This window comes from Rhinolophus sinicus, linkage group LG11, assembly GCF_036562045.2.
Source record: "Rhinolophus sinicus isolate RSC01 linkage group LG11, ASM3656204v1, whole genome shotgun sequence".
Lineage (NCBI taxonomy): Eukaryota > Metazoa > Chordata > Mammalia > Chiroptera > Rhinolophidae > Rhinolophus > Rhinolophus sinicus.
The window spans coordinates 65552000-65566395 of record NC_133760.1 but is presented as its reverse complement, the minus strand read 5'-3'; the positions used below and the strand labels follow the sequence as shown (position 1 = coordinate 65566395).

The following is a 14396-nucleotide window of genomic DNA, read 5'->3' as shown; positions in this document are numbered from 1 at the left end:
AATTACTGATGGGGCTATAAGCTGGCATCAAATATCATTGGTCTTTGCCAATTGAGGAGGGACCAGCAAAAAAAAAATTAGGAAGAGGAGTAACCATAAACATTACAGTAAAAACAAACAAAACCAGAAAGTTACATGTTTTTTTCCTAGACCAACTGCCTTCCATTAGGCATTTGTTTTCAGAAAATAATCTAAGGGTTGCGGTAGAGGGAGAAAAAAAATAAACTAAGCCCATTGACTGCAGCTTTTTTCCAAGTATCTACATTTTTGTTTAATGAGTGAATGCCCCCAATTTGCCAGTTTCCCTTCCGTCTGGGCTTCCATCTCTCCAGTGGTTCTCCATCTGGACATACTTCTTGACTCAGAATTTGCTGAGGATCTCAAGTCCCACTCCAGAGGAGGCTCATAAACTCCCTACCCCAGCTTATGTTCTGGGAAGTGTGTCCTTTCTGATGGTGTTCCCCAGAAATGGAAAAGAAAAGATGTGTGTGTGTGTGTGTGTGTGTGTGTGTGTGTGTGTGTGTGTGAACTTAGGGAATGCTAAATTCTGTTTTCTGTTTTAAATCTATAGATCTTTCCTTCAACAAGTGGCAAGCCATTCTTAATTCCTTCTGCTCTGTACTGAAGAATTTAGTATCACTTCCCCTGGTGATCCAAGGAACTTTGCTCTTTGCCCAAAATACCTCTCTCCCAAGGCAATTTCCCCTCCTCTGAGAAATGCTGTCGTGTCAGGCTGCACTGCCCTTGAACCAGACAACTTTCTCTGCTTGTCTTTATCTGTCTAAATAAAGCTAACCTACATTTGCTGTCTAATTCGTGGATGCTTGCTGATGCTATTTAAAGCTTCCCTCAAAGCTCCGTGGAAAACAAGATGCATTATCTCCAGGAGGGAACCTTTATGTTTGTTGGTCATTTAAGGAATTCAAGAATTTAAAGAATCCATTCAGTCTTCAGCAGTTCAGATGTGAAGGACAGAGGAACTCTTCGAGTTTTTTTATTTCAGGCAGCCTTCATTGACTAGTATGTAGCTGGGATCAGTTGATAGTAAAAGAGGTAGCTAGAAAGTTAATCTCTCTCTCTCTCTCTTTCTCTCTCTCTCTGTGTGTGTCTCTTTCTCGGTCTGTGTGTGTGTGTGTGTGTGAGTGTGTGTGTGTGTGTGTGTGTGTGTGTCTGTGAGTATGAGTCGCTTTGTCTCTAGGCTTCATGAAATCTAGCTTTTCCGAAGATTAATTGCCCGACAGAATGTATTTTTCATTCTGGGCTCTGATAATTGGTTAGTTCACCCTAAGTTGACTTTCGCCTCTCAAGGAACAAACGTGAAAGATCAAAAGGAGATCTCACCTTGGTAAACAGGCTTTTGGTGAGGTTTTGACTGTCTCTGCCTCCCTCTCTTCATCTTCCATGTGACATTTCATTAGAGAATCCTCGCACTTGCACATTCTGGCGGTGGGGTGGGGGGAAGGAAATTCTAAACCGAGAAAGGAATAAAATACTGGGGCTGTAAACAGGACTCCACCGTGCACTTCTATATGACTGCTAATTCAGAGAGGTTTCAAATCTGTTGCTTGTTTTTTCAATCTGGTATTTATGTCGGCCTGTTGGTTTGCTTAATGGGAGGCAGAGCTGGTACAATGGGATAGTTTTAACCATTAGTGCCCTGCTGCTCCCTTAAGCACATGCTTTTATCAGTATTCACTTGTTCAGCCACGATTCTGTGACGTCCATTGCAGTGAGTGAGTCAGAAGCCACAAGCTAACAGGTCTAGTCCTTCCCACCGTCACCTAGGAAACCATCGCATCATCCACAGGAAATGCAGGCCCCAATGGGGAGTGTGCCCACATCGGGTTATGAAGCTGGCAATGAGTTTTTCAAAAGAGGTCAAATAATAATGCACAGAATCTCGGTCTAGGGTGGGAAGTGGATCCAGCCTCGTAGGCATGGCTCGAGGACTATCAGGCAGAAATACCAGGAGAAATAAACCAGCTGAAATCATGTCTGATTTCTGCTTTATAAGAAATTTACCAAGGACGAGGGGTATGGAGACACGGTAAATTTGGACAGTGTGTACAGGGAGATGAGGAAATTGATAAGACATGAAACCAGGTTTTCTGCTGAGTGAAATATATATTCCTTTTATGCGGTCACTCTCCCTTGAGTTCAAAAAGTGATGGAGAGCTCCTTCAGAGAAAACCACACCCTGATTCTCATGCTCTCATTGGATTTTTTCTGCCTGTGCCTTTTTCTCTCCGTTTTTGACCACTATCGCTCAGCCTAGTCCACTGGCTGTCATCTTTCTAAATAGCTGAACATATGCTTAATACAACTGAGAGAAATTACCTGTACCGTTTCATGTTGTTTGATGAGCTTCATGTTTCCAGGCAGATTTATACTCTCATACTGCTACGGGCGATAGATACTTCGTAAAAGTACAGTGTGAGCTGTCCCAGAACTTCCTGGTGTAAACCCAAAGAACCCTAGAAAGAGGACAAAAAACAACAACTCAAGATATCACCTGGTCCAACCATCTCATTTTTCACATGAAAAATGAGTCCCAGAGAAGTGACTGTCTAAGGTCATACAGCGAATTAGTGTCCATGTTGAGGGAGGGGGAAAGGAAAGAGAAAAGGGAGGACGCTTGAACACAAGCTCAAAATGAGTCACCAGGTGATATGCACCTCGTAAGCTGTGGCAACTGAAGTATGGAGTCCTGACTTCAGAGGGGCAATGGGACCTTCCCAGGCTGGTCAGTGTTACTGAGAGTGTGGCGGTTCTGTCCTGAAAACTCAGTGAACAGGGAAAAATGACACACTGAAATGTACCCCGAGGAGGGTAAAGAGGGTGATAACAGTTTTAGGACCTATCATCTAAGAAGGACAATGAAAAAGATTAGACGATTTAGCTTGGAGACCAGAGGATGTGCCGTGGAGGGGTGGGAGAAGGTCTTGTCAAATAAGTGAAAGGCTGTCTTCGAGAGGGCTCAGACTGACTTTGTATGACCGCGAAGGGCAGTCCCAAATTGGTACAAGTTAAAGGGTGATGGGGCTTAGTTCCATATAAGTAATTTTCCCGTAATTCAAGCTGATTGAGATGTATTAACCTGACCAGCGGGGTAGTGAATTAATTCTTTATTTCCATGGGTGTTCAGGTATTCATTCATTCATTGAAAAACACTGATTGCGCACCTGCTATCTACCAGTCATTGCACTAAAGGGACTTTAACGTTGTCATCTGTGTTAATTAAGGTAATATGAGGTGCAGTATTAAATCTGTACACCGTGTCCCTGAAAATAAGACCTAGCCGGACAATCAGCTCTACTGCGTCTTTTGGAGCAAAAATTAATATAAGACCTGGTCTTATTTTACTATAAGACCAGGTGTTATAATATAATATAATATAATATAATATAATATAATATAATATAATATAATAAATATAACATAACATAACATAATATAATATAATACTGGGTCTTATATTAATTTTTGCTCCAAAAGACACATTAGAGCTGATGGTCCAGCTAAGTCTTATTTTCGGGGAAACGGTATCAAACCTAAAACTGTCTTGTGGCTCAGACACGATAGGAAATTTATTTCTCACTGATGCAACATCCAAAATGGGTGGGTGGCTCCCTTCCAAGGGGTAGTTCTAGGAAACAGGCCCTCCCATCTTGTAATTCTGCCGTCTTCAATGTGTGGTTTATGGGGTGGGTCTGGGTATTAACATCCTGCTGACAGACAGGGAAAGAATGTGGAGATTATGTGGGGAGAGTTTTATGGGCTGGGCCTGGATGTGGGGCACAGAAACTCCACTCCCGATCTCTCTACCCAGTAGAATTTAGTCTCATGGCCACATCTCACTGCAAGGGAGGCTTTAAACTGCAGTCCTGTGCTTGGGAAAAAGAGGAAACAGGTTTGATGACTGACTAGCAAAACTTTCACCACACTATCCAACTCTAAACTCCTAGAATCATGGTGGCAGAACCAAGACAGCAAATTTAAAACTTTCTTGTTTAATGCCAATGTCATTCTCATGTTTCCATTAAATGTCTTCCTTTTGAAGGTCTGCTAGTCAATAGACAGAGGGTGTCAACAAAATTATACACATTTTAAGAAAGGAAAAAAGTGTATTAAAATTGTAGTACTCAATATATCCCGATAACAAAAGATGAATACAAGTCACATTTGACTTCTGCAATGACAAGAGGTGCTCAAAGTGGTTACCATCAGCGTCCAGACACTTCTGATTACGGTCTGAGCCACGGCGACTAAAGTGTCCACTAGTATACATTTTTTTGGTCACCCTCTTTATATAGTTCAGTTAAAGAAAAACAAGGTAGAGGACGATGTATATAGTATGCCACTTTTGTGAATGAAAAGAGGAAAAACAATGATAATATTTATTTGTATTTGCTTGTATATGTCTGAAGAAACAATGGAAGGATACACACCAATCCATAGGGACCAGGATTGGGGCAAGAGGGATGGAAACATCAGTGGGAGTAAAACTTCTCTGTGTATGACTTCAGATATTATTTACTTAATTAAATATACAAGTATATAACTTAAAAAAAATATTTCCATTGAAGAAGAGTTTTTCACTGATTGATCTCTTTGTTTTCAAGTCAAGAAAAGCTTGAGAAAAGGACAATTGGGAGCACAAGCAGGGCATAGCTTATGAGCCAGAGGTAACAATAGTGATAAATACGATGCCTTTCCTATGCCAATGAGCCTGTACTGGATTAATTAGGTTTTTCAAAAGAAAGCAAAGGACTAATGATGCAACAGGTTGGTTTTATGTGGAATCATCTAAAAGTCTCAGAGTGTTTTATATCCTACATCTTTGTTTATTTTCATAACAGTCTTAGCAACTACGACACAAAAGGTTTAAATTAATTTCTTGTTTTGTAAGATACTGTCAGAGCCAAGAATAGAAGTTTAATTGTTGACAATTCATGTCAGACTTGTAGGTCAACCCTCTTCATTGCTGGGGAGCATCAACATTGGAAGTATGTGATACAAATCCTTTATGTTTTATAGCACTTTCATAATTTTTTTCTTATTTAGTTTTCCCATCTGCTATGTGAACTCATTGGGACTGGTATTATCTTTAGGGATGAAAAACAATAGTGACCACTATAAATAAAGTTAAAAGGCTAATGAAAAGTTGAGGGAAGGAGGACTCTCCTTAATATATGAAGAGCTATTACAAATCAATAATTCTTATAAAAGGCAAATATTCCAATAGAAATATTGGCAAAAGATATGCATTCAAAATCGTAGAAAGAGATCTCAATAACAACCAAATAAACATATTAAATATTTTCTATCCTTAAAATGAGTAAAGATAAAAGAAAAATAGTAGCTAGTGCTGATAAAGGTACATGGAAACAGGAACACTAATATTTTTCTGGAAAGGATTTCAATTGACAAAACATTTCTGAAGGAAAATTTGGAAATATATTAAAACTTTAAACATGTTCATAACACTGTCACCTAGTAACTTTATTCTACTAACTTATTGTAATGAACTATTCAGAGAAACATAACAATTTATGCTAAATCATATTAATATTAATATACTTATGACTTCAGCAAAACGTGGATCATATGACATAGTAAGGAAATGGAATACCAAGCTTCCATTAAAAAAATCATGTTAAAGAATTAAATCAAAGCTAAAAGGAAAATCCCACTACCCAGTGTTAAATAAAAAAGCATGATTCAAATAATAATAAAAAAAATCAGAGAAATGTATATACACATTTGTACACCTTAAAAACAGATGAATTCTGAAAGAATTCAGCAACGCTTTGAGAATAGAGCTTTTACCACAGCTGGCTTTTAAATGCTTGAACACATCTTTAGCCCTTACCTGAATTAAGATTTGGATTGTAGGCATTCAAAGTTGACGCCAGTGCTCTAATCACACACTCCAAATTATTTCCATTTCTTGGATTACTTTTCCTCATTTCTTGCTGATTGCTGTTCATTGCATAGACCCAGCCAGTGTTTTTCACATGTTTTGGATTGCTTTGTCTTTCAGGATCACCCTTATTTACTGATGATCCATCTCTGCCTCACGTGTAACACTGGCGATTTTTCTTACCACATTCAATTTGTTTGTCTCTTTTCCTCATAATCATAAGCCTCTTCTCAATAACACATTCAACATTCTCATGGCTTTTGCAATTATCAGAACATACTGGGGTTAATAACGTTGCAAAACACCCCAAATAAAATACAGCCAGACTTCTAGTAACATAAAACTCATTGGCCAACGCTTGAAAAACTGTGTCCAACTACTGTTGCCATCTGCTGGGGGAAGGCAAAGTTGAGACACTTTTGCTTTGGGAGCAAATTATTTTTGATCTCAGTGAAAGTTCATGGGTGGTCACACTGCCATAGAACTCCTGCCTTTTCCACTGCCATGGTGCCATTCTGGTGAAGTCATTTGTGACACTAGTCATCAAATCACATATAAATATGTAATCAACCAAAATGATTTTTAGGTAGCTCAGTTGGTTTGCATTGTCTGACGTGGGTTTGATCTCCATGTGGGTTATTTAGCACACAGAGAAAAACTGTTTCACACAGGTAGTCTAGACGTACATCCAGCCATCTCATAAATACATGCTCTTCGGGGAGCGTAGATATAGTGTGGGGTGGAGCAGTCATGTCATTTCAGGACAGTCAATACAGGACAATGCAGTTACCAACCCTTCCTAGCAATATGTGACCCTGCAGTCTTCTAACTCAAATCCTCAATTAGCCATTAATATGAGACAACACACCCTAGTCATATATTCAAAATGAGAAGAAAGAAAAAAGTCTATCAGCACAGATTGGATCACAATGTTCTCCAAATGTGAAATACTAAAGAAAATCACAAGAGGCTCCTTTTCTCTAATTGAGATCTTTAGAAAAAGAGGGTGGTACCTCATTTACCTCTTCTCCCCAGCGACCGGATGACAATGAACTCCTATCGAGTTCGTATTCTGAGATTTGCCAAAGAGCAGGTCACTGTCACCAGAGAATGTAACCCATTGGTTGAAGTACAGAAGGCTACCTACAGATTCACAACTCCGTTGCTGGCCTCAAAGGCAATTTTCTCCCTCTGTTTCAGGATCCACTCCTCCCTCCAACGCCAGCGCTGCATGCGGTTCTCTAAATAACACCGTGTCCCTGGCCTCCTATTTGAGCATTTCAGCAGGGCTCCTTTGAGGTCTGCCCCCCACTGGCTTGTCTTCGTTTATCTGAGTCAGCCATGAGTCACCTCACTCATTAGCGCAACTCAGAATGCCTCTCGTCCTCTGGGTCCCTTTTGTCTCCCTTCTTATAACTAGTTTCCTAGCAGCCTAAGATCGGTGGCCAACCTTGAAGCGAGGGGCTGGGTCCCTACTGATGGCCTATCTGCGCGGTAAAGAGGCTGGCAGACAGCAAGTAGGATTAAAATGATGATAGCAATGACGGCGATGATGATGGCGCCCACGTTGCTTCAGAAGTACTTTAACGGCCAGATTGAGTACTTCTCTGCCTCTGCCTGTGACAGCTCATGGGACAGGACAAGGTCCTTAATTCTCCATCCCTTCTTTCTCTTCCTCGTCTCTTCTTTCCCTCCTCACCCTCCCCCCATCCCCACACACACACCTGTAAGGTACAAGGTGAAATCTTACGGACTCCACTGTGTGAAAAGGGGAAAAGGACAACGTCTTTACACTGGTAGGCACTCTTTTCTCCTGCCTTTTCAGATTGGTTATTCTCATTGCTACGCATTTAATTTTACATTCCCAAAGCTTGCCCTTTTGTGAGAGGTGGACCAGAGCGGACAAAAGAAAAGGATTTATGCCTTGTTGGTGCCTCCTGGGCGTTGAAAGAAGCCTCGTGAAAAGATACTAACAAGAAACTCTACATTCTCTCTAGAAAATACCAACCCACTATTAATAGTTCATCAATCTTACACAAGCCCTTTGTAAAACGGTGGATACTTGACTCAGCTGGGTAGGGACTGGTTTTCAGTAAGTCAGACAAGCTACTTTTGAAAGGGACCCCGAGATCATCACACTGTCCAGCGTTTCACTCCATCACAGACAGTGACTGAGCATGACAGTGAGCGAACCCTGAGCCAGGCCCCCTCGGGCCGTGTTCCTCAAGCTTCACTGTGCAGGCACGTCACCTGGGAAGCTTAAAACGCAGATTCTGGTTCAAGAGGCCTGGAATGTGGACTTGAGGTTCTGCGTTTCTCTCAATTCCCTGGAGACGTCCACCTGCTGCCCACAACCCACACTTTGAGCAGCAAGTGCTGCACAGGGCCAGTCTGACCTTGAAGCTAGGGGCTGGGTCCCTACTGATGACCGGTCTGCTCGGTAAAGAGGCTGACAGACTCTGTGATGCTGCCCGATGCATCCTCCTCCTCAGCTGCTGCTGTTTGATCCACGGAAGCACAGGCTCTGCTGACTTATCTTCCCAATGCTCTTGCCTTTCGCATGTCTTCGCCCCCAGTGGAGGGTGTTAACATGGCAAAATTCAGGTTTGGGGTCTGGGCAAGAAAAGGTCTATTTAGTCTATGAAATCTCGCCTAGGCCATTTTATCAAAGAGCTATGGACTCCCATTTTAGACAGACTCTTTCTGTGCTTGCTACAGAGATCTCCTTTTTATGCCACTTTGTATTCTTTGCCAATTTTTCTGTTGGGATCTTTGTACTTTAATTATTGAGTGGTAATACTAGCACTTGATTAAAATATTAAGGGAAATCTTTTCTTCCCCCAGTGAAGATTCTTTTTAGTCTTTTAATTTTCTCTGTTAATGTTGGAGTTAGGAATCTCAGACTTTAGGCTAACATTAATTTTCTTGGTAATCTGAGCAAGCCCCTTCACTTGTTGTGACACAATTCCTTTTCCTGTAAACGGAGACAGTCATGACTACGTATCTCAGGGAACTGCTGCGTATAGAAAGAAAGTTCTATAGGATGGTGCTCTGTAAACACAGGACATGAATACTTTGTTTTCAGAGCTTATATTAACCTGGTAGTCTTATTGAATCTAGTGTGGGTCATCGCTAACTGGTGTTAACAAGTGAAAACCCGTCTTGTTTTGTGTTTGGTTTTGGGTAAGCAAACATGTATTGAGCACTCGTAAGTACTATAAGGGCTGGTCTAGGTTTTAGGAACATTAACATATATAAAGTAGAAAATTAGAAGCTGCCTATTCAGAACTTTATATGCATAAAGGTGCTTATAATTACTGTATCCCTTTTGCTTCCTCAACTACTCTTTCTAAGTTGTCGACACATGAGATCCCTTACTGCTTCTGGTATGTCCAGGTAAGAAACCACCTCAAAACTGGGGCGAATGGCCTGGTTGTTTCTTGGTTTCTACACTGGCTGTCTCATCTCTGCTAGAACTTTATACTTGTTAAAATTGTTTATTTGTATGGTAGAAGTTATGAGTAATAGGATTCCAATTTAGATGGATAGGTTTGCCTAGCTTTGAGAAATAGAAAATTTGCTCTTTCTTCCCCATCTATGATGTTCAGTGCCTGTAAGTTCTCTCCACTACTGTCTGTTAAAAAAAGAAAGTCAATAGTAAAATAGAAATATCTGGAAATACTGTGTTTTGTCTCTAGTTGAGATTCGTTTTTTAGTAGTCAAAGGAAAGAACCTCTAATGCAAAATTTTAACTATCATCCAGGTAGAGAATATTCCTCCATTATTCTTCCTATGCTGACTTATGGGTCCCTACACGGAGCATAGATTTAAAAAAAAAAAAAAAAAAGTCAATTCTATTGAATCCCATCCATTTGCCAAGCATTGTGCTAAGTGCTTTCACATACATTTTCTTATCTAATGGATCTTTTGCTTTCTCACTGCAGGGAAAAAAGTGAGATTGTGCCTTTACTTTGCCGCCTTCTCTGCCTGGAGTCCTTGCTGCTCCCTGTCTGTGTAAGCCTTATGCTGGTAGCAAGAGAACTCAGCATGTGGCGAACCATTCTTTTTTCATCTCATCCAGGTTCATGGCAAAAAGTTGGTCAGTTTCTCATTTCTGGAAGATGAGAGGCGTTGATTTAGAGAGAAGTGACTGGATCAGGGTGGAAGGCCAAGTGCTTTAACAGCACCCCATGGACCCACCTGGATGGGTACCTACCTCTGGTGAGAGGTCTCTCTTTTACTGGCTTCTTTCCCAAGTAATCCCTTGAAATCTCTGGGGAAAGGATCCTTATACATCCTACTCCCCCTTTGATTTATTTCTTTATGTATGACCATAGGTCCCTAACCACTACCATCACCACACACACACACACACACACACACACAAAAAAAACTCTCTTGGGGAAACATAACCGATCTTATATATTCCCGAGATTACCTGCCATTTTCTCCTCTTACCATGATTCTAAATCTTGGACTCCACTAAGGAAAACATAGCCTCAGGGAAGTTGCATAACCAGGGAAAGGATTCTTCCCTGCGTAATGAGGAGGGCTGACCTGCTATCTCAGCCCTTAGGAATGGCTCTCCAGCTGCTGACAGAGGCCACATGGGTTCAGCCATGAGGCCGGCAGGGACCTCCCCAGTAACTAATACAAAGGAAGGAACCAGGACCAGTCAGAGCTGAGCTGGGGTAACTGACCCATTTATAGAAGTTTCCCCAAGGGCAGTCACCAGCAGTCCAAGTCACAGTGACCTGGCAGTTCAGCAAACTCAGAGATGCTCCCATCTGGTGAATGAATGGTGTCCACCAACGAAAGACTCTGGCAAAGGATATACTTATAATCAAGTGGTGGCACTTTTCTTCCAGAAGCTTACTCTTCATTCTTTCACTTATATAACAGGCATTTGAGTGAATATGCCAGGCACTGAGCTACAGGTTGGCACACTCTGCCCTCTGGGAGCTGACAGTTCAGCAGAAAGGCATAAAAGGACTAAACACAGGAGCTCTAGAACTTAAAAGAGGCACTTAAAATTCAAGAGACAGGAAAGCTTCCCTAAGAGTTTGTGAAAGGTTTACACAGAGGGGAAGGAGGAAGGACATTCCAGGTAGAGGAGGCAGCAGTGCATATTGGAGAAGTAAAGTGGTTTGGTACGGCTGAGGTCAGACTGTGCAAGGGAAGGAGCAAGAAATGATTCTGGAAAGGTCAGCAGTGGTCAGATTATCAAGGTGCAATCTTGTGTGTCGTGCAAGAGGGTCTGAAATCTATCCTAAGGCAATGGGCACCACTAACTGACTTTCTATGGGGAAGGACATGTCAGATCTGCTTTTTAAGGGAGTTTTCTCACTGGTTAGAATTTGGAGATTGGATACAAGGGAAGCAAGCATGGAAGTAGGAGGACTAGGTTGGAATTGCAGCAATTGAAGGAGGAAATAATGTGGGCCTGAACCATAGGAGAGGTCATAGGGATGTAGACAAAGGTGAGTTTGAGCAATACAATGTAGGTCGCACCAACTGACCTTGGAGGAGCCTGGCGTGCTCAGAATGGCTCTCAGCTCTGGTGGGTGGGGAGACAGGGAAGGAGAAAGCTTACTGGAAGAAGAGGATGAGCTCAGGTTGTAGCAGGAATCTAGTGCAGAAGCCCTCCCACTGGCCTGAATATCAATGGTGGAGTTCATGGCAGCTCAGTGCCAATGGGGACTCCCCGGGTGTACCCCACATGAGGCTTAAGGATGATTTCAGACCCTACTGGCTACAGAGGATGGAGTTCCTAACACAGACCCCTACTAAGAAGCCTCGCCTATTAAGATTGAATCTGTGCAGGACTGAGGCTGCAGAAGAGAGGTCTTCAGAACCTGCAGCCAAGCAGGGTCTGACAACCAGTTTCCATGGAGACGTGGTGTGCGCAGGAGGGAGTGAGTAGGAGGGCTGATCCATTCCAGAGCCTTGGGTCACAAGGCTGTGGTGGGCTAACAGATAAACAGGAAAAAGACAGTCAATCAGAAAAGGATACTCAAAACTACTGGCAGTTAATTGGGGTTGTAGCGTCATAATTCTATATTAAGTCTAACAATCTAGAAGGATTAGAGTAAGCCACTTAACGATCCTGCTAGTTATTTCAGGTACCACTTAATGAGGGCACACAGAAGTGGATGCCAACTCAGGCTAACTCTAAATGTTATACACACACCATAAACCCTTCTGTATCCCTGCACTCTAAGTAGCTACATCCTACTTCCAAGTTTCTGGAGAAACCGGCAGAGAGATAGGGGAAGTTAAAATTTCTGTTTTTGTTTGCCATACTGATGGCAGTAATAATAGTCAGGAAATCTTTGGAGCTCTTTGGGAAATTCAGGTAGTGGCCAAGCCCCAGATTAGATGGTACTATTAAACAATTTGAGGAACATTCTGGACAGCGGGCAGCAGTGGGGCCCCAAGTGTGTGTGTGTGTGTGTGTGTGTGTGTGTGTGTGTGTGTGTGTGTGTGTGTGTGTGTGTGTGTGTGTGTGTGTGTGTGTGTGTTAAAATACACATAACATGTAGTTTGCCATTTTGACCATTTTAAAAGGTACAATTCAGTGGTATTAAGTATATGCATAATCTTATGTAGTAACCATCACCACTATCTATTTCTAAAACTTTACTATCATTCAAAACAAAAACTCTATAGTCATTAAGCAATAACTCCCAAGGGCCTCAAATGTTTTGAACAACTTTATTGTGCTGTGAAAAGTCTGTCTACCTGGTAGGACGATGGTTTGGCTGCGACAAGTAAGAAAACTGGGCTGATTTTGGTTTGGTCAGTTGTTCTCAATTCAGACCTGGAGTTTTTTTGGACCAAGAATCCTTGTCCTGTGGGTAAATTTGTTAAACCTAGTCTCTGGAGGGAGACTGATTTTAACCATCTTAATGACTGATGGGACTTCCTAACTTTGATCTCCACGGTATTCAAATGGCTTGTGGCAGTACTTATTAACAAGTCAGTAAAAATTAAGTCAGGGACACAGGCCCTCATAAAAATCCTATTGGAGGCAAACTTTGCTCCAAAGATAGCTGGGTTTTCGGTAAGATTCAATACTGAAGTCATCTTGGGCCCAGACTTTTCTTTGTGGGAAGTTTTAAATTCCTAACTCAATCATTTTATTTGTTATAGGCTTATTATGAGTTCTATTCCTCAGTTTGGGTAGTTTTTGTCTTTCAAATAATTGGTCCATTTTATCGAAGTTATCTAATTTATTGGCATGCAGTTGTTCACAGTATTTTCCTTTTTTTTACTATAATCCTTTGTATTTATATAGGGTCAATAGTAATGTCACCTTTTGTTTCTGATTTTAGTAATTTGATCCTTCTTTCTTTTGTTTTTGTGGTCAGTCTAGCTAAAGGTTTGTACATTTTGTAGATCTTTTTCAAGAACCAATTTTGGTTTTCTTCATCTTCTGTTCTGTTTTTCTTATTCTTTGTTTCATTAATTTCCACTCTAATCTACTATTTCCTTTCATCTGCTTGATTTGGGTTTAGTTTGCTTTCCTTTTCCTAGTTTCCTAAAGTAGAATGATTTGAGATCTTTTTCTTTTCTTTTTTTATTTTTCAATATAGGCATCTACAGTTATAAATTTCCCTCTAAGCACTGCTTTGATACATTCCATAAGTTTTGGTATGTTTTGCTTCCATTTTCATTCATCTTAAAGTGTTTTCTAATATCCCTTTTAATTTCTTCTTTGACCTATTGGTTATTTAGGAGTGTATTGTTTAATATTTACATATTTGTGAATTTACCAAATTTCCTTGTCTTATTGAGGCTTATTTCTTTCCATTGTGGTCAGAAGTCATGTTTTGTATAATTTCAAATCCATTGGGGCTTGTTTTATAGTCTAGAATATAGTCTAACCTGAAAGATAGTCCATATTCACCTGAGAAGAATATATTCTGCTGGTGGTGGTTAGAGCATTTTATAGATGTCTGTTAGGTCTAGTTGGTTTATAGTTTTGTTACAAACTGTATAACACATTGTTATAAAACATGATTTTATGTCATTTAAAAAAGTTGAGAAAAGAAAGGAAAGCAAGTTATATTTAGTTGGTTACATCAACCTTCTTATTTATCATTTCTGGTTCTCTTCATTTGTTCCTGTGGATTTGAGTTACCATCTTGTAACTCATTTCTTACTCAAATACAGTTTTGTTCCCACACACCTCCTTTGTGCTAGCATTGTCAAATACATTTTTATACAATTGCTTTATAGATCATTTAGAAAATAAAGGAGAATAAATATCCGTTGGTGTACTGTCTTTCATAATTACATTTACCAGCGCTCTTTGATTTTTGGGTGGATTTGAATTATTGACTGGGGTCACTTGTGTTAAGGCTGAAGAACTTCCTTGATTCTTGTAACTCCAGTCAGCTAGCAGTGAATTCTCTCAGATTTTGTTTCCCTGGGAATGTCATTATTTCACTTTCATTTTTTAGAGATAGTT

The 14396-nt window shown here is 40.7% G+C and overlaps 1 protein-coding gene and 1 long non-coding RNA gene across 8 annotated transcripts in view; one reads left to right on the top strand and one right to left on the bottom strand.

Moving 5' to 3' along the window:
- Positions 1-14396, top strand: part of MKLN1 (muskelin 1) — a 283551-nt gene that overhangs the window by 82919 nt on the left and 186236 nt on the right. The window lies entirely within an intron of this gene.
- The window catches only part of LOC109457907 (uncharacterized), an 80031-nt gene that overhangs the window by 16346 nt on the left and 49289 nt on the right, over positions 1-14396 (bottom strand). For all 3 annotated transcript variants that reach the window (XR_012490433.1, XR_002139120.2, XR_012490434.1), the window contains one exon: positions 2338-2474. This is a non-coding gene — a long non-coding RNA (uncharacterized LOC109457907). The remainder of the gene's footprint in view (positions 1-2337; positions 2475-14396) is intronic.